The 25,449-nt window shown below is 40.1% G+C and overlaps 1 long non-coding RNA gene across 1 annotated transcript; it reads right to left on the bottom strand.

Annotated features, from left to right (window-relative positions):
• Window positions 1-2,167: 2,167 nt before the first annotated feature.
• LOC126009342 (uncharacterized) lies at window positions 2,168-24,971 on the bottom strand. Its single transcript, XR_007495897.1, has 3 exons — window positions 24,926-24,971; window positions 7,666-7,739; window positions 2,168-2,198 (listed from the first exon to the last, which is right to left on the bottom strand). It is a non-coding gene; the product is annotated as an uncharacterized LOC126009342 (long non-coding RNA).
• Window positions 24,972-25,449: the final 478 nt, after the last annotated feature.

Here is a 25,449-nt window from a genome sequence, read left to right on the forward strand (position 1 = left end):
GTTCGAACCAATGACCTTCTGGATGAAAGGCAAACGCCTTACCTCCATGCTATCTCTCTGACCCCAAGAAAAAAATTTTTAAGAAAGTTCTCTAATCAGTGGTTGTATCTTCAATAACAATTTCTCAAAAATTTCACTCAACATTTTCTTTCCAATTCATCTTTTTAAATCAAATAAGCAAAACTTCTTCAGATATGTGATATGAAAGCATGTCATCTCTTTTCTGGAATGCAGTTGAGTGGTACCAGTGACATCCATAATGCTACTAAGAAAAGGAGATTAGATGAAGATTAGAAAACTAGATTGGGGTAAATGTGACTATCACAGAAAAGTCAAAGGAAAGGGGATAGAGAATGATTGCACTCATTTGTTGAGTATTAAAAATATATAGTATGGTATTAATATCTAGAGAAAACAGAAAAGAGGGCCAGGTGGATCAGCCCGTGGCAGGAATCTTGCCACAAATAGCAGGGGGGTAGAGTATAGAGAAGGGAACACTATGACCATGACAGTTGGAACTCTGGACAAGAACTGGGTGCTGCAAAGGAAGTAAAGTGATATTCATGACATCCCTTCAATGACAATATTGTAATATTGTAAACCACAGTGTCTAAAAGGAAAAAGAAAGAAAGAAAGAAAGAAAGAAAGAAAGAAAGAAAGAAAGAAAGAAAGAAAGAAAGAAAGAAAGAAAGAAAGAAAGAAAGAAAGAAAGAAAAAAGAAAGAAAGAAAGAAAGAGAGAGAGAGAGAGAGAGAGAGAGAGAGAGAGAAAAAGAAAGAAAAAAGACATAAAAAAAGAAAAAAAGAAAGAAAGAAAGAAAGAAATAAAGAAAAGAAAGAGAGAAAGAAGAGAAAAGAAAGAAAAGAAAGAAAGAAAGAAAGAAAGAAAGAAAGAAAGAAAGAAAGAAAGAAAGAGAAAGAAAGAAAGAAAGAAAGGAAGGAAGGAAGGAAGGAAGGAAGGAAGGAAGGAAGGAAGGAAGAAGGAAGAAAGAAAGAAAGGAAGAAAGAAAGAAGAGGGGCCGATGAGGTGGCGCTAGAGGTAAGGTGTCTGCCTTGCAAGCACTAGCCAAGGAAGGACTGTGGTTCGATCCCCCGGCGTCCCATATGGTCCCCCCAAGCCAGGGGCAATTTCTGAGCTCTTAGCCAGGAGTAACCCCTGAGCATCAAACGGGTGTGGCCCAAAAAAAAAAAAAGAAAGAAAGAAAGCCTGCCACAGAGACTGGCAGGGGAGTGAAGAAAGGGCAGAGTGGGAGAGAAAAGGGTACTTGGTTGGCAAAAATGTGCACTGGTGAAGGGTATTGTACATTGTATGATTGAAATTCAGTCATGGGCAACTTTATAACTCTATCTCATGATGACTCAAATAATTTATTTATAATGATAAAAATAAAGTAATTTCCATCTGAGTGATGGGGCGAAGTTAAATTAGAGTGGTTACAGGAATGTTATTCGAGAAGCAGAAGGAAAGGAGGAAAGGCAGGCAAATCTTTCAAGAATGCATGGTATACAACTGAAAAGAAAAGTATGTCAATAGCTAGAGGAACTAACATCATATGACTTTTTTTTTTTTTTTTTTTTTTGGCTTTTGGGCCACACCCGGTGGTGCTCAGGGGTTACTCCTGGCTGTCTGCTCAGAAATAGCTCCTGGTAGGCACGGGGGACCATATGGGACACCGGGATTTGAACCAACCACCTTTGGTCCTGGATCGGCTGCTTGCAAGGCAAACGCCACTGTGCTATCTCTCCGGGCCCCATCATATGACTTTTTAAGATAACATGTGCATGTGGGAATAAACCTGCAAAGAAGGAGAGATTTCTGGTATGTATTTTTGCTGTGGCTGGTAAAATATGATCTAGCATGTGATAAGACTGATAGGCATATGGAAAAACTGCCTCTTTCAGATAAGATAAAGGGCTCCAGACTTTATTTTCATGGAGATATCTATATTTAAGTTAAAAATTTTGTTTTCATTTTGCAATATTCAAGCACAGAGCCAGGAGTAAGCCTTAAGCATAGGTGAGTATGACCCAAAATGACCCAAAGACAAAATAAATAAATATAAGCGAATTCTCTCACAATATTTTAAATGATCATACAGGAATATTGAAAATTCTAACATAAATTTTTTTTTGTTTTTAATGTGGTAAAATACATGCTTACTCTGAATAATATTTCTTCATTCCATTTTGGATTCAAAGTCTGAAAGATAATAAATATAGTTTAAAGTTGGTACACTTTATAATAAAAAAACAAAGCATATAAATGTTTTTAAATATTGCTAAATCTAACCTTTTTAATGGTTTTCGTTTGCACACCTGTCAAAACTCCATTCATTGGATCATACAATGTCACTCTCACATAAGGATCACTGTTAAAATAAAATAAATTGAATAAATTTAATTGTTCCTTATCTTAAACTCAGACTACTCAAACTAAAAAAAAAAATCACAGAATTATTCTTAACAGTTTCTACAGCAATTTCCAATACTTAAAGTAAGAGTTCCTTTGGCAGAGTAAACACCTATAATAATTTGTGTGTCTTGTTTAAAATCTATACCATGTTAGTAAAATAAACAAGAATCAGAAATAAAGCCTTTTAATCATAATTTAATGATTTCTGATGAGTTCTTTGCTTTTCATTGTAATCTTTTTTCCCTTAGAATCAAGATGACCAACACAAGGATATTCAAGATTAGTTTTGTAATACTTCATAATGGTCCAAGTTATCTCATAGATATATAAATGCTTTTAAAATAAAAGCAAAGTCCTTTCAGTTCAAATTATGTGCCATGTAACCCTCTACAAAAAGTTAGGAAAGAGAAAAATCTTGTGATGTTTAGGACTACAAAGCAGAATAATTTTCCATGGCTTAGTTTACATCTTTTCCAAGAACAGTGAGTCTATGGAGCTGCCAGGTGAAGACATGGAAGCACCACGTTCTTATCCACTATCATTCACCACCTTTTTTTCTTTTTTTCAATTTCCACTTTTAAAGCCTTACAATCTCTTCCATATCTTCCCTTCACACACATTCTTTTTGAAAACTGTCTCTTTAAGACACCAATTTTACTAAAACTATCGATACTTCCTAGGCCCTTATTTTGTCAAACCTCTTTATATTGGGCATGATGAGTTTCTATCTGCCAGATGATAATATTCTGAAATGACCAGATCCTTTGATTCTCTCAACATTTCCCTTTACAATCTTATGCATGGCTAACTTTAACAAAATAACACGTTCTCTGAAATGAAGATATAAAATATGTATACCAAGCTTGATCTGACCACCAAGCTAGAAACTTCCATCTGGAGAGCAGACAATGTCTGTTCAAGTTTTTAACTGAACTTTTTTAAGCCACACCCAGTGGTGTTCAGACTACTCTCTCTACACTCAGATATTCTCCTGGTAGAGTCAGGGACCATGTAGAGTGCTGGAAATTGAACTGGGTCAGCTGTGGGCAAAGTAAGTACACTGCACACTGTACTATCTCTCTATCTCTCTTTTTTTCACACCCAACAGAGCTCTGCACTCAGGGATTTACTCTTGGCCATCGCATCATACAGGTGTTCCAGGGATGGAATATAGGTTATATGCAAGGCAAGACCCTACCTGCTGTACTATCTCTCGATCCCTAACGAACCTTCTTTTAAAACCATGCTATTATTATTGAGCTGTGGATTAAAGAACTTTGTCATATATTTTTAAAATATTGTCTCCTAATCTGACTTGCATTCCTCTTTGTTAACTGTGTTTCAAAGAACTCATTTGGGGCCAGTGAGGTGGCGCTAGAGGTAAGGTGTCTGCCTTGCAAGCGCTAGCCAAGGAAAGATCACGACCGCAGTTCAGTCCCCTGGCGTCCAATATGGTCCCCCCACGCCAGGGGTAATTTCTGAGTGCTTAGACAGGAGTAACCCCTGAGCATCAAACGAGTGTGGCCCGAAAAACCAAAAAAAAAAAAAAATCAAAGAACTCATTTGATAAAATATATTTCAATATACTTTTCGTTCTGTTTGTTTGTTTTAGGGGGGCACACCTGGTGACGCTCAGGGGTTACTCCTGGCTATGTGCTCAAAAATCGCTCCTGGCTTGGGGACCATCTGGGATGCTGGGCATTGAACCCAGGTCCATCCTGGGTCAGGCAAATGCCCTACCGCTGTCCTATCGCTCTGCCCCCCATCATTCTTTTATTTTTTTAACCATACCTGGCAGTGCACAGGGCTTACTTCTGTTTCTGTTCTCAGAAATCTCCTCTGGCAGGTCTCAGGGTACTTCATGGGGTATAGGGAATTGAACTTAGGTTGGCCACATGCAAAGCAAATGCCCTACATGCTCTGGCCTTTCTACATGTTTTTCTGTTATAATTCATACTTCTGAGTGCCATTCAAACTTTTGTGTAACCTAACAACCAAACTTTTCTCCACTGTATTTTTCTAACAGTTTTGTCATTTTCGCACCTTTCTTTTTTATGCGAATATAGCTTTTGTTCCATCTAGATAACCAATTATTCCATTACTATATACTGAAAAGACTATCTTACTTTAACATTTTTGTAGAAAGCAATTGATTGTGTGTATTTCTATATTTTTATTACATTGAATAATTTAATCTAGTTATCCCAATGTCACTGTCTAAGTTACAAGTTTCATAAAAATACTAAAATTAGTTAACATAAGTTCTAATTTTGTTCTTTTTGAATTGTTTAGGCTATTCAATGTACTCAATACTCAATAAGTATTGAGTAAAATACTCAATAAAAATTCTGCAATTAGTTTATCAATAGCTTAAAAACAGCTCCTGGGGTGGCCAGAGAGATAGCATGGAGGTAAGGCATTTGCCTTGCATGCAGAAGGTCAGTTTTTCAAATCCCGGCATCCTATCTAATCCCCTGAGCCTGCCAAGAGCGATTTCTGTGCATAGAGCCAGGAGTAACCCCTGAGTGCTGCCGGGTGTGACCCAAAAAACCAAAAAAAAAAAAAAAAAAAAAAACTAGCTCCTGAGATTCTCACTAGGATTTTAATAAATATAATCAAACCAAAGAGAAGTATCATGTTAACATATGAAATATTCTAATCTACCAACATGGCACATTTATTCACTGATTTAGAGTTTCTATTTCCCTCAGAAATGTTTTATATAGTTTTAGCAAATTGTTTCAAAATTTTATTTTAAACTTCCAATTTTGTTGTTACTGTTATTTACAATACTGTTATTGGTAGTTTCATGAATACATCATTCCAACATCACACCCCCACCAATCAGTGTTCACCTCAATGTCTTCATCAGACAATTTTTAAGTTTGTGTTCCATTGGTCTTTTCCCCCAAGATCTTTTCTTCCTTTTTTCAAAGGAAAGGTTTAAAGGAAGGAGGAAGTTGGGGAAAGTCTTTATTTTGGTTCTCCAAGATTTTATCCTACTTAGTCATTTTTGGGTACAGTCCACTCTTTCCTCAAAAGAGTGCTTAAAGCTGAAAAGATTTCTCTCCCCATCAATGAAGGATGAGCTCTTTAAAATAAAGAGTATGAGATGTCCAAGTGGCTACAATGGGCCTGTAGTAGAAGCTGTAAAGCAGATGGGAATAAAAATAAGAGTGGGTAGTGGTCAAAACCCCTGCCAAAGGTTGGTGGGAAACAGGTAGTAGCAGGAGTGAGCCACATGAAGTGGCAAGTGGTATGTAGGCATGAGTACCATAGGAAAAGTAGAAGCTGCCCTCAGCAGATACTTGAGCAGAGTGTTTTCTCTTGTGACCTGAATGTCTTAAAGGGATCTTGCAATTATGACACCTACCAGTTCTAGTAGTAGACAAAGAGGAACTCAGAAGTGACACCAGTCTATTCATAGGGAAATTACCTTTTTGCTACTCCATTACCTCATGTTTTCAACTTAACAAAGGAACTCTAATTACATGCCTGTTAGACAACTTAATATACTCTAACAATTCCCCAAGGTGCTCTTTTTTTATTTTTCAATTTTTGTCTCACCATCCAATTAGAAAATAATTTCTATTACACTATCTTTAAGTTCAATTTATTTTTTCTTTTTACATTTACTTTATTTTACATTTACATTTATTTATTCAAGCATTTACATCTCAGATATTGAGTATTTTTAGTTCAGGAATTTTCTTTTTTTTCCTTACAACTTCTGCTTGCTTTAACTATCATGTGATCTGTATCACATTGTGGTTAGAGAAGAACATGGGTGTGGTGGCTTTTTTTTTTTAATAATATCTTTATTTAAGCACCATGACTGTATTTAAGCACAAACATGATTGTAGTTGGGATTCAATCATAAAAGAACACCCTCCCTTTATGGTTTTTATTTGATTCCTAGATCTCCAGGGAAAGTTTTTGATTTATAGTGAGCAGATCTTCTTTGTTGAGACTTTGTTCCATTTTCATATCCTTAGTAGATCATATAATTTTTTACTATATTCTAGACATTATAAGTGTTAAGTAATGGAAACTAGTTTCCTATTCTTTCCAGGATAATACTTTAAATTTAATTTTGAGGAAATAACCGCATTTACTTATCTTATTAAGTATCTTTATTAATTTTAATTTTTATTACACAATTTTTTTACTTACTTTCTTTTTTTTTTTTACTTACTTTCATAATCAAAGCCACTCTTTTACTGCAGAGATACTATACCGATCCCTCCACAAGTTTCAAGATCACCATCACCCTATGATTCTGCCCCATTTCCACACTTTCCTAGCCTCCTAAATGACCAGTTATATTGGAAACTTGAATTTCTCAATGATGAGGATTTTGCTTACTAGATTGGTTAATGTATCTTATTATTTTGTTTTGACGAAGCCCACAAACTCTTTTCTTGAGCAGCAATAGAAATGACATGTTGACTGACCACTTTTGCTGTTAGCTGAATTGATACAAATCTGCTCTGTGTCTATGTTCTGCAGAGCAGGAAGAGGTGTCAGTTTTAGGAATCATCTCACTAGTACGTTCCCTCACCACCTTCCCACTATTGCTAGGCTTTCCTCGTTTCCCAGATAATAATTAAAATTTCCTCAGGTTTCTATCTAGCCTCAGACTAATTCATGAAATCAAAAACTGGAACAGTAACAGCACAGCAGGTAAGAAGTTTGCCTTGTATGCAGACGACCAGGGTTCGATCTCCAGCATCCCCTATGGTCTTCCAAGCATGTCAGGGGTAATTTCTGAGTGCAGAGCCAAGAGAAACTACTAAGCACTGCTGTGTGTAGTCCCAAAACAAAAAAACAACAACAAAAACAATTCATGGGAACAGCCAATATGGTGCTTGCCTTGTATCTAGTCTATAGATTTAATCATCAGTATCCCATTTGGTTACTCCTACCCACCAGGAGTGATTCCTGAGTACTGAATAATCCCTAAGCACTGCTGGTTGTAACTACAGAACAAAAGCAAAAAAAAATATTTTTTTATTTCAAACACTAACCCCCACTGCAGTTTTCTGCTCTGTTACTCCTCATGAATACTTTTAATTATGACTCTGAGGTGTGTCATTGTCTAATCTCACAAACTTAATTGGAACTATAATTAATTGTAAATGTTATTCTATGTTGTACAACTTGTTAATAACATTTCATTTGCCATCCAGTCAAAGTTCAAGGGGAAAAATATAAGTAAAAATCTTTAAAGGATAGCTCAATTAAATTCACTTACCTAGAACCCAAGATATCCTTCTTGGCAAGTCCTATGCCAGCTATAATTTTCACCCGTACAATTCGAGAATTCTCCTAAAATAAAAAAAAAATTACCTTTTATTTTCATATATTTTCTCTCTAAGACATAAACTTTAAAATATATTTGTATATCTCATAAAGTAATTTATAAAGATAGTCTTACTACTGAACAACTAGAGGGTAAGAGATGAAATCAAAGAGGAAATCAAAACATTCCTGGAAACAAATGCAGAAATCTATTTTCAAAAATTCCAAGGGCAAAAGCTATAGCACAGTGAGTACATTTGCCTTGCATGTGGCTGACCTGGGATCAATCTCTGGCATCCCATATGGTTACCCAAGTCTACCAGGAATAATTTCTGATTATAGAGCCAAGAGAAATCCCTGAACATAACCAGGTGTGGCTTTCAAACAAAATCAAACAAAAATCAATTCCACTAAAAGATATATGAGAGGGGCCAGAGCCAGAACATGTACATCAGGTACGGTTTTGCCTTGTATGTAGCCAACCAAGTTTGACGCCCCCACACTTGACATGGTCTCAAGGCCCACCAACAGTGATACCTAAGCATAAAGCCAGGTGTGGTCCAAAATAACATTTTTAAAGATATATGAGAAAATTAAAATATTATTTGTAGAAGACTTGATTATCTACAAAGAAAAAAATTAGCTTAAAATTATTCCAATGCTGGGGCCGGAGAGATAGCAAAGAGGTAGTGTGTTTGCCTTGTATGCAGAAGGATGGTGGCTCAAATCCCCGGCATCCCATATGGTCCCCCAAGTCTAGCAGGAGTGATTTCTGAGCATAGAGCCAGGAGTAACCCCTGAGCGCTGCGGGGTGCGACCCCCCAAAACAAACAAACAAACAAAAAATTTATTCCAATGCTCAAAAGGTTGGCTCATGAAAAGTCTGGTTAGCTTGGGAGGCTCGGGTTCAATCCAAGTTTGATTCCCCAAAAAGTATCACAACTCCTGAGCACCAAGCTTGGAGTAGGCCACAGTGAGCACTTACTGTATGCAGCTCAAAACCCTTTCCCCATCAATTACATTGAGTAAGAATTTATCATTACCACACCACATCTGTAAAAGGAAGATTAAAAACCACACGATCATATCAATTGATGCAGAGAAAGCATCTGACAAAATCCAACACCTTTCATGATGAAAATGCTCAGCAGGTGTGAAAGGAATCTTTCACAAATAGTAACAGTCATCTATAAAAATCCCACAGCCAACATTATTCTTAAGGGAAAAAAAAAAACAAAAAAAACAAACAAACAAAAAAAAAAACAACTGAGGCCAGGCACTAGGCAAGGATGTCCACTGTTTCCACTCTTATTCAACATAGTCCTAGCAATAGTAATCAGACAAGAGAAAGAAATCAAAGAAATTCAAATCTGGCTCACTCATAGTACCCTTTATTCCAGTGAAAGGTGACTCCCTCAACTCTCTCCCCATCTTTCTTACCATATGAGATTACTCCATATTTTTTTGTTCACATACTTTATTACTCCCATTTCTCTGTAGCATTTAAAAACAGTCATGTAAGACAATGGTTACTGTCCCTCTCTCACTTTGAGATACAAATTCAGGAAATGTGCTGCACATAATTTTAACCTCCTATCATACCTTACACATAGTAAGTGTTCAGCAAATACTGTGATATGACCGCTTAAGTATGAAAACACAGAGACTAGTGTACAGCAAGTATATACCAGTAATCAATGGTGACTAGGATTATATTTAGGTGGATTCTTTATCTCCAAAAAAACACATTTTTCCATAAAGCACCTTAATAGAGTCTGACAGCCTTGTTTGTTCAAGTTCTTCTCTTCAGTGCCCCAATACATCTCTTATGGGCAGGAGACAGGCAACTGGTTCAGACTGAGATAATGATGTTGTACTACAGGTCTATTAACTCCTCCAGACGTTTAGGAAAGTCTTATATAACCCTCTATTCATTTGTTTGTACTGTGTTTTTCCAGGTATTTATTTCTAGACCCCTTTCTCATTCATTTAAACTCTGACAGGATCAGCAAGTAGCCAAAAGCTACAAGAAGCAGAGGTCAGTTACATTGATGACACAGAATTCTTAGCAATTCAAATCAGTTACTTTAGAAGACTGTAGCAGCAAATACACCTGGCACAGGGAACTCCTGCTCTGACAGACATTAAGTAACCATGCCAGACAGCTAAGTAAGCACCATAAAACCACTTGAGTCAAATTCCATTTTTCTTATTTCTGTTCTTCCAGAGTGATTAATTCACAACAAACCTTTAGGTTCCAAGATTCTATTTCCATGTGATGAATGGATTAATAGGTTAATTGTATAAATAAATTAGACTCCTTTTGGGTGGCACTGGGTGATATGGAGCCACACCAATTAATGCACAGAGCTAATTCTTAGCTCTGCACTCAGGGATCACTCCTGACTCTACTCAGAAGACCATAAGGGATGCCAGGGATACAACCCTGGTCACAGCATGCAAGCCAACTCCTCTATCTGCTCTACTATCTCTCCAATCCAACAACCTCTAGTCTCTTGTCTCCTCTTCAGATCCTGGTACACAGGTGTTCATAGTAAGCTCATGAGGCAGAGGTTGGTGGGGGGGAAACAGGTAATTTCACTGGGGTGCCTGGCAAACAGGTTCAGCAGCACTAGGCAGTATGAAGATAGACGTGACTATAGAAATGCATCCAAAGCACGGTTACTGGCATGGAGACATAGAATGTTGCAAAGAGATTCAACATTAGCACTCCCATGGACACCTAAGGATACAGAGAGCTAGAAATGAGGTACAGAAGTTGAAGGCACAGATGCCCACATAACTGAGAAATGAGTGACCAAAAAACATAAATGTATATATATAAAAGCCAATATATATGTATATACATACATATATATAATGGGGCTAATAAAAGCCATAATATCTCTGTTAAAATGGTCTGTGTGCCACAAAGGATACTAAAATATTAAATTAGATTACAGAGATATGGGGCTGGAGAGATAGCATGGAGGTAAGGCATTTGCCTTTCATGCAGAAGGTCGGTGGTTCGAATCCTGGCATTCCCTGAGCCTGCCAATAGCGATTTCTGAGCATAGAGCCAGGAGTAACCCCTGAGCGCTACTGGGTGTGACCCCCCAAAAAAAAAAAACAAAAAAAAAACAAAAAAAGAAATTACAGAGATAGGTTATGAACTTTTTAAAAACAGGTGTTCAGTATGTGAATGGGATGGTAGTACTGAATGATGACTTCCTAGCTTCAAAGACATTATGGCTGTTGTATAGTGTTCTTGTAAGAAAATACTATAGTATTTGGAGGCAAAGGGAAATTACAGCTTGCCCTCAGATGATCCAGGAAAAGACTAGTGGTGATAGCAAGAAATAAAGAATTATGGAGCAATTGTGGTAAAACATGAACATGAGTCATCAGTTGGAAAGTCTACTTGAGGGGTAGAGTTCCTGTATTGTACTTCAAACCATTCTAATAGTCTAAAATAGTTCATTTAGAAATTATTTAAAATTGCTGAATGAGTAGGAATTAGAAAGCTTGAATAGGCTAATCATAAGTAAGAAAATCAAAAAGTAAACAACAATCTCCCCAAGAATAAGGGGACCAGAAATAAGGTACAGCAGATAGGGTTCAATCCTCAGCATCTCATACGCTCCACTGAGCACAGCCAGGATTAATTTCTGAGTGCAGAGCCAGGAGTAACCCTGATCATTGCTGGATGTGGTCCCAAAACAAAGTAAAAGAGTCTCCCCAAGAATGACAGTCCTCATCTGTATGGGTTCCCTGATGGGATCTATAAAACCTTCAGAGAACATTTACTGTCTTTGTTCCTAAAGCTCTTACCAAACACTGAAGACATAGGAATTCTTCAAAACACCTTCTATGAAGCTTACACTAATAACCAAAACAAACACACATTTTCAGAAAAGAAAATTTCAATCTAATCTACCTGAGAGACATCAATCCAAAAATCCTTAACAAAATCTTAGTACTGAATACAAAAGCATATCAAAAAAACATAAACCTCAATCAAATGGGCTTTATCCCAAGGATGCAAGGATTGTTCAACATACACAAATCAGTTAACAAAATACACATTAAGATCCAACATCCAGGAACAGGAGTGATAGCACAGAGGGTAGGGTGACCCAGGCTCAATCCTCAGCATCCCATATGGTCTCCAAGCTTGCCAGGAAGGAGTGATTTCTGAGCACTGCTGGGTGTGGGCCAAGAACAAAAACAAAAATCCAACATTTATTCATGATAAATTAAAAAACCTAATCAAAATAGAGATGGGTGAAACTTTTCTCAAGATAATGTTCATCTCTAACAACTCACAGTATCATTTTTTTTGAGGGGAGCACACCGTTGACATTCAGGGGTTACTCCTGGCTATGTGCTCAGAAATTGCTCCTGGATTGGGGGGAAGTAAATATCATTTTTGGGGGGGTCACACCTGGAAGCGCCCAGGGGTCACTCCTGGCTCTACACTCAGAAATCGCTCCTGGTAGGCTCTGGGGACCATATAGGATGGGATACCGGGATTCGAACCACTGTCCTGCATGCAAGGCAAACCCTTTACCTCCATGCTATCTCTCTAGTCCCATAAGTATCATTCTTAATGATGAAAAACTGAAACCATTTCCTCTGAGATAAGGCAAGGATGTTCACTGTTCCCACTTTTATTTCTCGCTATCGCAATCAGGCAAGAAAAAATCAAAAGGATCTAAACTGGAAAAGATGTAAAATTACCACTATTGCATGTGACATGATAATATACATAGGAGACACTAAGCACTCCACAAAATAGCCCATATTAGCTGCTGGCTTACTAAGAGAAGGAACTCTGCCTAAGCACCCAGGTGAGGCCATGTCCAGGCCATGGGTCCCAAGCAAGTAGGGAGCCAGCATAGCTCTGCAGCTGCTGGCTGAAAGAGGAATTCTACTTATACACAAAGGAGCAGGCAGCCACTTATGCAGATGCAAGATAATCTCTCACCCACATAAACTCCCTGATACCTGACCAGCAGTGGGAAAGAAGCACTTTGATACTACAAAAGGAAGCAAGGTAAAGCAGGGCAAAACCTCACCATACCTGGTGAAGATGGCAATTGTGCAAATCCAATCAGCACTATTCTGATATAACCTCTCAGAAATAGAGTTCAGGTGGAAATACTTATTCAACAAGCTCAAAGAAACAATGGAATGTACCGCCAATAACACAGAATACATGAGAGCAGAAATGATAAAGAAATGTCACAAGTGAAAAATTTGGTAAGCAAATTCATTGGAAGGCCTTACTGGCTGAGTAATAGTTACTAAGTGAGCTTGAAGATAAACTGCAGAAAACCTCCAAGCAAGCGCAGAAGATGGAAAAACAAACAAACAAACAAACAAACAAAAAACACTTCAAAAGAAATGAACAGACAACTTTGGGATAAATTCAACAGAAACAACATTACAATCATTAGGGTCTCAGAGAGCTAGAAAGAAGCAACAGTCAAAGACATGATTGCTGAGGTGTTACCAAAGGTAAAGAGCATGTACACACCCGTCCTGGATGTCCAAAGAATACAAGCTAAAAGAGACCCACAGAAAAATATCCCAAGGCACATCTTAGTCACAATGGTGAAAACCATAGAGATAGAATACTAAAAGCAGAAAGCTCAAAAAAGTAAATTATATAAGGAGCATCCTTACAATTTACAGCAGATTTATCACAAGCAACACTCAAGACCTGAAGGCAGTGGTGGGGTATAGTGAAAAAAAGTCAACAAAATGAATGCCTCACCAAAAATACTTCTCCCAGCCAGACACTCGCTTAAAAATCATATGACCGTATCAATAGATGCATAGAAAACATTTGACAAAGTCCAGCACCTATTCATGATAAAAACATTCAATGAGATAGGAACTGAAGGAATTTTCTTCAATCCAGTCAAAGCCATTTACCACAAGCCCATGGCAAATTATTCTCAAATGGGGAAACACTAAAAGCTTTTCCTCTAACAGGGGTCTCAAACTCAATTTACTTGGGGGCCACAGGAGGCAAAGTCGGGCTGATCCTTAAATGCAAAGTCAATAGTAAGCCTTGAACTTTGGGGGGTGTGACTCAAACAACTAAAACAAAACAAAACAAAAAAAGATTCCTCTAGGGCAGGGCCACAGAATGTTGTATGGAGGGCCGTTTATGGCCTGCGGGCCGCGAGTTTGAGACCCCTGCTTAAAAGATCTGGCACAATGCAAGGTTGCCCATTCTCACCACTTCTATTCCATATAGTTCTGAAGTACTTGCCATAGGAATTGGCAAGAAAAAGATATCAAGGGCATCCACAAGAAAAGGAAGAAATCAAACTCTCACAGTTTGTGGATGCTATGATACTATATTTAAAAAATCATAAAGATTCTAAACAAAAGCTTTTTTTTTGGGGGGGTGTCACACCCGGCAGCACTCAGGGGTTACTTCTGGCTCCATGCTCAGAAATCACTCCTGGCAGGCTTGGGGGACAATATGGGATGCTGGGATTCGAACCAATGACATTTTACATGAAAGGCAAACGCCTTACTTCCATGCTATCTCTCCGGCCCCAAAAGCTTCTACAAATAATACATTTTTATAGTAAAGTGGCAGGCTACAAAATCAATACACAAAAATCCATGGCTTTTCTAGATACATGTAATTAAAACAGATATTAACAAGCAATCTCATTCACAATTTTGCCTCTGAAAAATCAAGTACTTTAAAATCAACTAAAGAGGCAAAAGACCTAAACAAAGAAAATGACAAAACAATACTTCAAGAAATAAAAAAAAACAGATGACAGTCAGGAGGACCAGGTATTGATAGGAAGCTTGCCATAAATAATTCATTGCAGTTAGGGTAGAGAAGATGGCACTTATGACAACAACAATGAGAGTTGGAACTTACACTCTGGACAAGCAATGACTGGGTGCTGAAAGGAGATAAAATGATATGCACGGGGTTCCTTCATTAACAGTAGTGCAAACCACAATGTCTAAAAAGAAAAAAGAAAGAGAGAGAAAAGTAAAATGTCTGCCCCAATGGCAGGCATGGAGGAATGTGGGAGGAAAACTGGGAACATCGGTTGTGGGAAATGGGAATTGGTGAAGGGGTGTACATTGTGTGACAGAAACACAATCATCAACAACTTTGTAACCACTATGTTTAAATAAAGTATTTAGTTTATTTATTTATTTATTAGTATTTAATTTATTTTAAAAAGAAATAAAAGAAAACTTAAGGAAATGAAAACACATCCCCTGCTCATAGATTGGGAGGATTAATATAATTAAAATGGCAATACTCTCCAAAGCATTGTACAGATTCAATGCAATCCTTCTAAGGATACCCATGCTATATTTCAATGAAATAGGTCAAAAACTTCTGAAATTCATATGGAATAACAAAGTTCCATAAATATCTAAAGAGATCCTTGGAGGAAACACCACTGTCCAAGCAAATGGAAGAAGAAATAAACAAATGGGACTACATTAAAAAAGAGAAGCTTCTGCACTTCAACGGAAACATTGACTAGAATACAAAGGCTATCCACATAATGGGATAAACTATTTAATAAACTATTTACTCATCTGATAAAGGCTTAATGTCTAAGATATATAAGTTACTGGAAGAACTTAACAAGGAAAAAATATTTAACCCCATCCAAAAATAGGGAGAAGAAATGAACAGACATTTCTTCAAAGAAATACAGATGGCTAAAAGACATAAAAAATATTCCACATCACTAATCATCAGGAGGATGCAAATCAAAACAACAATGAGGTACCATCACAAACCACAGAGACTGGTACACATCACAAAGGACAAAAACAACTAGTGTTACATGCACAGATGCGAGAAAAAATAACCCTAATTCACTACTATGGGAATGCCAGCTAGTCCAGCCCTTCTGGAAAACAATATTTCTCAAAAATCTGGAAAGTAAACTTTCTTATGATCCAGCAATACCACTCCTAGGGATATACCCTAGAAACACAAAAACACAAACTAGTGGCCGGAGCTATAGCACAATGGTAAGGCATTTGAGTTGCACGCAGCTAACACAGGACAATCCCAGTTCAAATCCCTGCATCCCATTTGGTCCCCTGAGCCTGTCAAGAGGGATTTCTGAGTGCAAAGCCAAGAGTAACCCGAGTGCCGCCGGATGTGGCCCAAAAAACAAATAAACAAAGAAAGAAAAAAGTTTTCCACACCATTAATCATCAGGGATACACAAGTCTAAACAACAATGAGTTATTATCTCATTCCATGAAGACAGGCACATACCAAAAAGAATAAGAACAACAAGTGCTGGCACTGATGACGGGGGAAAAAGGAATTTTCATTCACTGTGGTAGGAATATTGACCGGCCCAGCCTTTTTGTAAACAGAAACTGAGTTCCCATGACACAGCAACAACACTTCTGAAAAAATGCAGGAAAAGTATCTGCATAAGAGGCAGGAGTGATAGCACAGTGGTAGGGCATTTGTCTTACATGCTGCTGACCCAGGACAGACCTGGGTTCGATCCCTGGAGTCCCACATGGTCCCCTGAGCCAGGAATGATTTCTGAGTGCACAGCCAGGAGTCATCCCTGAGTGTCACCAGGTGTGGCCCAAAAGTCAAAAAACAAACAAACAAACAAAAAATATCTGTATAACATGTTCATCACAACACTATTCACAACAGCCAGAATGTGAAAACAAAGCAAGCTCAAGAACAGATGAGTTGATAAATAAACAGTGGTATATCTACACAATGAAATGCTACCCAGCTTTTAGGATAATTTTAGAATAATTTGCTTATTTATTAAAGTTGTATATATGTGGATGGGTATGGAGAGTATTAGGCTGCATGAAATGAGTCAGAGGGAGAGGAATAGAAACAGAATGATTCCATTCATATATGGGATATAATAAAGAAGATAATATGGTAATAAAACCCAAAGATGAGGTACAGGAGAGTTAGTCCATTCTAAAAAGCTTGACTCAAAGAGCAGGGGAATGCAGTTAGGACAGAGAAGAGACCTCTGTGACAATGACAGCTGGAAATGATCTAGACAAGAATGGGTGTTGAAGGGAGATAATGTGATACTTCTTGAGTAACAATATTGCAAATGAAAGTCTAAAAGGAATGGGTGAAAGAAGAGAAAGAGAGAGAGATAGAAGAGAGAGAGAAGAAAGGCAAGCAGGGGAAATATGGGAGGGGGGGACACATTGGTGACAGAAAATGTGCACCAATGAAGGGTCACTATTGTATACTGTATGACTGAAACTCAGTCATAAACAACTTTGTCACTATATATCATGGTGATTCAGTTAAAAAACTTATTTTTTAAACAGAAAAAGCTCCTAAGAACAATTAACCAATACAGCAAAGTAGCTGGCTACAAAGTCAATATACAAAAAAAAATCACTTGCATTCTTATATACCAAAAAATAATCATAGTAATCAGAAGAAACAGATAAAGGAGTCTACATTTAAACTAGTATCCAGTGTGCGAGCAATAGCACTGTAGGTAGGACGTTTGCCTTGCATATGGGTTCTATCCCATATGGTCTTCCAGGAATCGCCAGGAATGACCCCTGAGTGCAGAGACAGGGGTAACCCCTTAGCACTCTCAAGGGTTGCCCCTTGAAAACAACAACAACAAAAATAGTATACCAAAATATCAAGACATCAAGACTTAACAAAAGATATGTGACAACTTTAAATCACTTAAGAAAGATTACTTATGAAGAAGACCTTAGGGGCCGGAGAGATAGTGTGGAGGTAGGACGTTTGCCTTGCATGCAGAAGGGTGATGGTTTGAATCCCGTTATCCCATATGGTCCCCCAAGCCTACCAGGAGCAATTTCTGAGCGTAGAGCCAGGAGTAACCCCTGAGCACTGCTGGGTGTAACAAAAAACAAAACAAAACAAATAAATAAATAAGAAGACCTTCGAAAATGGTAAAATAATCCATGCTCACTGACTGGAAGAATCAATATAGCTAAATTGACCACCCTATCTGAGCTATTATAGAAATTCAATTCAATCCCCATCTAAATTCAGATGACATTCTTCATAAACCAAAAAAATGTCAATAAAGTTAGTAGGGAATCACAAGAAACCACAAAGTCGTGCTGAAAATTAAGAAATATGGAGATATCTCATGAGATATTGGAACTGTATTACAAAATGATCAAAAGTGCCTGGTATTGGAATAAAACTAAAGTTTCTCTGATCAATTGTTTAGAATTGAATTCCCAAGTTAAAAAACCCATATATATGGACAGTCAGGGTTTTTTTTTTATAAAGGAGCTAAGAACATGAAATGGAGTAAAGATAGCTTCATCGACAAATTGTGTTGGGAAAATCAGATAGCTCCATGTAAGAAATTAAAACTTAATCTCCATCTCACATCTTACACATATTCAAAGTGATTCAAAGTGGACGTAGAGATCTGAACAAAAACTATAAAGTATACTGAAGAAAATATAGGAAGAACTCTACAAGATTTGGATCTCAAAGGTGTTGTTTTAAATTAATATGCATGGTCTAAAGTTCTAGTGTCTGGGGGAGAGGCCTTTCTCAGCGTGGCGCGTCTAGGCCCTTCGGCCATCGAGTTTGAAGATGCAGGATAATGGCGGAGAAATAATTTCACAGGTAGTCGGTTAAAGTTTCTTTGGAGTCAGCTTGCTTTATTCCAACAACCTATTTGTAAGGTACATTTCCTCACATAGCTTCTATGCTAAGCCTTTTCCAAGCAGCCACTTCTCTGCTTCTTCTCTAGCTCTCTCTGCCTGACTCCCTTTCAGCTGCTCTTACTGCTTCCTTGCAGCCTCTCTCTTTTCTCTAATTCCCTTTCTTAGCCCCTCTCGTTCCCCAGGCAGACTCATCTACCCACCCGTTCCAGATGTGGGTGGTTCTGATCATTCAGGTGGGATAAAAAAGAAGTTGGAAGAGGGGATACCCACATTCTCCACCTTTTTTGTATTATTACACCAAGCACTATTAATAAGTCTAGAACATCCAAGTTTCTTCTCATAAGCTTCTCTAAACAAAATCACATGAATATTTCTGCAGATAAACAGTTTGCTACATAAGATACACAATAAAACATCATAGCAATTGGGAAACATTCACTAGGATAGCTGAGAACTTTCAAAACTCTAACATGTGGGGCAGGAGCAGTAGCGCAGCGGTAGGGCATTTCCCTTGTGCACAGCTGACCTAGGATGGACCGTGGTTGGTTGGATTCCTTGGCGTCCCATATGGTACCCCAAGCCAGGAGCAATTTCTGAGCACAGAGCCAGGAGTAATCCCTGAGTGTCACTGCATGTAGCCCAAAAACAAAACAAAAACAAAAAACAAAACTCTAAAGTGAAAAAGTGTTCACATCACTTATCATTATGGAAATTCAAATCCGACAACAATGAGACACCTCTCTTACATCCATAAGAAAGGCACATATTAAAAATAGTAGGAACGGGCCCGGAGAGATAGCACAGCGGCGTTTGCCTTGCAAGCAGCTGATCCAGGACCAAAGGTGGTTGGTTCGAATCCCGGTGTCCCATATGGTCCCCCGTGCCTGCCAGGAGCTATTTCTGAGCAGACAGCCAGGAGTAACCCCTGAGCACTGCCGGGTGTGGCCCAAACAAAAAAACAAAACAAAAAAAAATAGTAGGAACAATCTGTGCTGGGAAGGCTGTGGTGAAAAAAAAACTCTCATCTACTAACTGATGGGAATGTTGTCTCATTCAATCCCTGTGGAAAATGGTATGAAGAGTTCTCAGTAAACAGAATTGAACTGCTCTATGACCCAGCAATTCCACTTTTGGGTATCTATCCTTAGCACTTAAAAACATTCATTCAAAAGAATGTATGCATAGCATTATTCACTCCTGCACTTAGTACAATAGCTAAGATGTAGAATCAATCTAAATGTCCAATGACAGATGAATAGATTTTGAAGAAGTGATACCTATACACAATGGAATACTAAGCTGCAAAGAACAATGAAATCATGCAATCTGCTGCAGCCTGAATGGAACTGGGAGATCATGTTGAGTGAAGTAAGATAGAAGAATGACAAGCACAGGATAATTTCATCTGTTTGTGGTATGTAGAATCACAGAATAAGGACATGTAATGTAGTAAAGGGATACCTAGATCACCCTTGACTCCAGAATCTAGGGAGGACAAAGAAGAAATGTAGTAAAGGGATACCTAGATCACCCTTGACTCCAGAATCTAGGGAGGACAAAGAAGAAAAGAAATCAAGGCAGGAAAGAAGAAGACGAGGAAGGGGAGTAATGGAGGAACAAGGGTTGAGATTTCAATTATACTGGAGATGCGAGAGAACGATACATCTATAAATCCAAAGCACACATTCATTAACACTAAAAACTTGAGATCTAAGCTGCAACCACCAAACTTTGATATGTGTCCACCCGGGTTGCAGGCAGGCAGGGAGTGAGGGAGTGGGGTTGGTAGTTGGTGGATGATGAATGAAGGATGGGAGCACTGCTAATAGGAGTTGACACTGGTGATGGTGTTGGTGTTAAAATATATGCTTAAAACTCAACTATCGGGGCCGGGCGGTGGCACTAGAGGTAAGGTGCCTGCCTTGCCTGCACTAGCCTTGGACGAACCACGGTTCGATCCCCCGGTGTCCCATATGGTCCCCCAAGCCAGGAGCAACTTCTGAGCACATAGCCAGGAGTAACCCCTGAGCATTACCGGGTGTGGCCCAAAACAAAAAAAACAAAAACAAAAACAAAAAAAACCCTCAACTATCAGTAACTTTGTAAACTATGGTTCTTTAGTAAATAAAACAAAATATTTTAAAGACTAGCTTGGGGACAGTGAGAGTAAAGTGGGTAGGGTGCTTGCCTTGCATGCAGATGACCCAAATTAAATCTTTGGCACTATGTAAGTTTATTCAAACTGCACCAAAGCAAGTCCCAAACACAGCCCAATTTCTGTAAGTGGGACTTATACTCCCAAACTGGCAATAAAATCACTCAAGGAATTTTAAGAAGATGTGAATACAGGGAATTAATTAGTGATTGCAAAGTCATCAGGAAAGCCTGTAGGTAGTACACAAAAGCACCCACAATTGGCCCACCCAACAGCTGCTAATCTGTTATAGACACATAAGCAAGTAACTGGGAAACGACTAAGTCTGTCCACTTCAGTACACAGAAACCTGTACTCCATGAAGCTGCCACCACTACGCCTGCAACTTCCCATCAATACCCACAAAATTAGTGAACATTTCAGAGAAAACTACATGATTACTCTCCTCATGACTACTGTCAACTGAATGATCGAACCAAAGAAAAATTTAATTTTTACTTTCACATCTCAAGTAAGTGCTACTCATACGGACACAACCTATTTTACAGCCAGCGTGCTCAGTACAAGTAGGTTTGAGGAACACGTTTTCTTTCTAGCCTCTGTACCATCGGAAGAATGGGAACCTAAGATTGGTGACGATGCTGAATGTATGTCACTGTATCTACCCCACTCTCATCAAAGATGAGTGGGACTTACCCTCAACTGTCAATTTTAAGGAACTACCAGGAAAAAAATTGGTATAAATTACATAATGTGGCTTCCTTGCTTCATCAGGTTTTTAATAGAACACTCCAGCACATGGACCCAAGATCATATGTGTAAAAGTTAAAACTCACTCAACAGAAAGAACCACTGAGATACAAAAATGTTTTTAAGAACAGGGACCATGGAGCCAGAGTGATAGCACAGCGGTAGGACGTTTGCCATGCATACGGTTAATCCAGGATGGATCAGGGTTAGATCCCGGTGTCCCAAATGGTCCCCAAAGCAAGGACTAACCCCTGATCATCACTGGGTGTAATACAAAAAATGAAGAACGGGACCAAAGCAGGATGTTCAGGGGACCATGCGGTGCAGCCCAGAGCTCCCTCATGCAAAGCACATGTTCCAGATGTAAGAACCACCTCCCAGGTCTATAATCCAAAACCTGAAAACACTCCTACAGTGTGACTGTGGCTTTTCATTATATGTAAGTTAAAGTTTGCTAATTATCTCCTATCTAACAGTTTCTTCACTTTTCTCCTTCTTTCTGTTTCAAATGTAAAACCAAAATCATCTCTTTTTACTGGGAAAAAAATAAATAAATAAGACCTTACCCTTAATCAACAGCAGAGGGCTGCCTATTCCCAAAGCAACCAAATGACATTGTGACAATGCTCTTGCTCTACCCCACAGGCAGGAATAAGAATGTAAGTCCCTTTCATGTATGTTAGGGACAAGAAAGAAAGGGCAGTCTAGTGATGGCAACCATACCAGACTGCTTCTCAGTAGACCTCACAGAATGGTCAAGCACTTTCTGCTCTCCATATCCAAAGTGTTAGCACACCACAGGGCAGAACCACGAATAATGGCATGCTGAATGACTACCCCAGTTACAAAGGAAGAAGTGGACTCTAAGTCTCCTATGCCCTATCTTTCGCACCTTTTTCAATGAGTCTAAAAGGAACACAGGAAGCAGGAAGAGATTTGGATCATGACCCAAAAAAGCAGATTGACCATCATCTTCAGAAAACTTCTCAGTACAAGCAGACAGTTCAGCATCCTCATCTAGGACCAGACCTCTCCTCACCTTGTCCAAGAGCCAGTATATTACCAGTGTCCAAAAGATAAAATAAAAATAGTCAAGTCTCAGGCCTCTGCCACAGATGCTCACTAACAACCACTATGGCCATTGGTTTTATTTTATTTTTTTTTATTTTATTTTTTTGGTGGTTTTTTGGGCCACACCCATTTGATGCTCAGGGGTTACTTCTGTCTAAGCGCTCAGAAATCACCTCTGGCTTCAGGAGACCATATGGGACACTGGGGGATCGAACCACGGTCCTTCCTTGGCTAGCGCTTGCAAGGCAGACACCTTACCTCTAGCGTCACCTCGCCGGCCCCCATTGATTTTATTTTAGCTCATAAGAGCTAACTGCAAATACAGATACAGGCCCAAGATACAATCTGGTGACATTTTCTCTATGATTTTCTGGCTCAGCGGGAAGAAGGGAGATGAGGAACCTGGACTAGCAAAACCTACCCCTAAGAAGTAGTAACAACAAGAGAGGAAGAAAGTTCAAAGCCAGCCTAGTTGGCGGCCAACTTGGATTTATCTTCATGGGACAGCAAGCAATTAATTGCCTGACTGAAGAGGTTATTCTCAGACAGGACAGATCATTCTATCCCTCAGATCTGTTCATTACAGAAAGCTACCTGAGCTCCTGAGGGCCAGGTCCCCAATGGTAATTCTCTATCAGTCAGGTCATAGGGTCAGCTCAAGGATGCGAAACTACTAAGCCTTGAAAGGATGGCAACTCCGCCCCAGCCAGTGCTGGGAGAGTCTTAATGTGAGAAAAATGCAACCTAGTCTAGGTCTTCTAAGCACTCCCAGTCTTGGGATACAATCTTTTAGCTGTAATATACTGGCTTGTTTCTGAGACACCACCAATCTGTCACCGTTTGTCCCCAACACTTTGCTTTCCTTTCATCATAAGAACTAAGCATTTAAATTCTTATTGCATCACACAACCATTCTCAACTGACACTCAGATAACCAATATCCCTGCATCAACAAACTGCCCATTGCTTATAAACACACACCCTTTCAGAGACACAGTACAGCAGTTAGGGTGCTTGCCTTACATGCAGTCAATCCAGGCTTGATCTCCCGCATCACAGATTGTCCCCAAAGTCCACCAGGAGTATGCTCTGAGCATCCACGGGTATGGCCCCCAAAAGTAAACTGAAGGAAGGGAAGGAAGGAAGGAAGTTTTGTAGACAACAAGTTACTGAAAAGACACATCACCGCAACACTAGAAAATACTAGCAGCCTAACCCTAGTTGACGGGTTTAAATTCGATTTACTAATGAAAACTGGTCCTAAAATAGCCTAATCTCAAGAATGCTTTGTTTTTTTATAGAGATATTATCTCCTTTCAACCACCCCCAACAAACCATCACATACTATTAGACTAAGTTTTTTCTGTCTCTTTGATTTTTTGGGGTTTTAGGTTGGTTTGGTTTTGATTTTGGTTTTAGTTTTTGGGTCACACCCAGTTCTGCTCAGGGCTTATTGCTATAGGTGGACTCTTGAGTGTTGAGCCTTGAGTGGCAGCAAGCAAAATAAGTGCCTTAACAACCTGTAGACTCATTTGCGGAGGCACACCTGGAGGTATTCAAGGAGCACTTATGCCAGGTGAAGCTAGGGGACATATACAGAGATATGTATACACACGTATATATCTGTATATATCTGTACAGATGTAAAATGTAGTGAATGGAACCTGGTGCAGCCAGCCTTGTGCAAGGCGAGCATCTCACCCCACTGCGCCCTCTCCAACCCTACACCACGCCTGCCTGTTCATCTCCCATCCAGCTCCCTTTTAAGCCAGTCCACAAAAAAAACTTCACACAGGATTTCTTCCCAAAAGGGCAGCGCTAGTCTCCTGCTAGATCTAACAGACACACACACAAGAACCTTCTCACACCACAGGAGAGGATTGAATTTTCAAAGGGAACTCTAGGAAGTAGTTGAGATCAGCGAGCAGCACGTCAGCCAGGATACGACTTTTTCAAAGTGAACAGCTCTGAGAAGTCCAAAAGTTCAAGCTTTTGTAAAAACAAAACAAACAAAAAACAACAACTACCAAGAGCTGCAATGAAACAGCAGGAACAGCCCCCCCAACTTCCCACTTGTGGTTGCTTTCCCTTTCCTGGGATGGAGGGACCCAGAAAAAGGAAAAGGAACTTGAGGGGCAGAACTTGAGCAACATCCAAGCGCTTCAGACAAGACACTTCAGGTGGAGGTTTCGGGTCCAGATTCAGGCGTGAAATCTTAGGGGGACAAACCTGTGAATGCAAACTTGGGGGGGACCCACCGCCGCACCCCATTAAGCTTGCACACATGGAAGTGGACAGGAAGAGGCCGAATGCGCGAGGGCCCCGCGGACTGGGCCACCACCAGCCACTTCCTGAGGTTCAGTAAGGCTCAGAGCACCCCCTGGGGGGTCCCCTAAAGTTGCACCCCCAGACCCTCCCCGCCCTGCATTCCCCCCCTCCCACTTCATGCGTCTCTGGGGAACCACCTCAGGGGGCTGACACTGAGCTGAGCTAGGGGAGGCCCGCGCCCCGCAGTCCCCACCCCAGTCCCCGCGCGCACCTCGTCCTCCGGGAGCCCGAAGACCTCCAGGGCGCTCGCGGCCATGGCGACCCCGCACGGTCTCCCCGCAGGCCGGACGCGCTCGCCCCCGCCCCGAGTGTGGGAACTGCAGCGCCCGGGCAGGAGGCAGGAGGCAGGACCAGGACCCAGGACCCAGCCCGGGCGGGAGTGGGCGGGCGGGCGGGAGGGAGGAAGGAGGAGGCGGCGCTCCCCAGCGGACCGCGCCGCAGTGCCAGTTCCGACCGCTAGGGGCGCCCGCCACGAAGCGCTAAGGGAAAAGCGCCCAGGCAGGCGCTCGTGCCCGGGGCGGGAGCGCGCTCTCGGACGCGAGCGGCGGGAGCGCGGGGCGCGCGCGCGCCGGAGGGCTTGGTTGACAGCGGGGTGTAGGGCGCATGCGTGGTGCGTCTCCAGGAGGAGGGATTTTTTTTTTTTTTTTTGGGTGGGGGGTAGCTTTGGAGCTTTGAGCCCAGATGGTTAGAGAGGGTCGGGCTCTTACCTAAAAAAGTCTGGGTATAGAGGCTGGA

This window comes from Suncus etruscus, chromosome 5 (genome assembly GCF_024139225.1).
Source record: "Suncus etruscus isolate mSunEtr1 chromosome 5, mSunEtr1.pri.cur, whole genome shotgun sequence".
NCBI classification, from domain to species: domain Eukaryota; kingdom Metazoa; phylum Chordata; class Mammalia; order Eulipotyphla; family Soricidae; genus Suncus; species Suncus etruscus.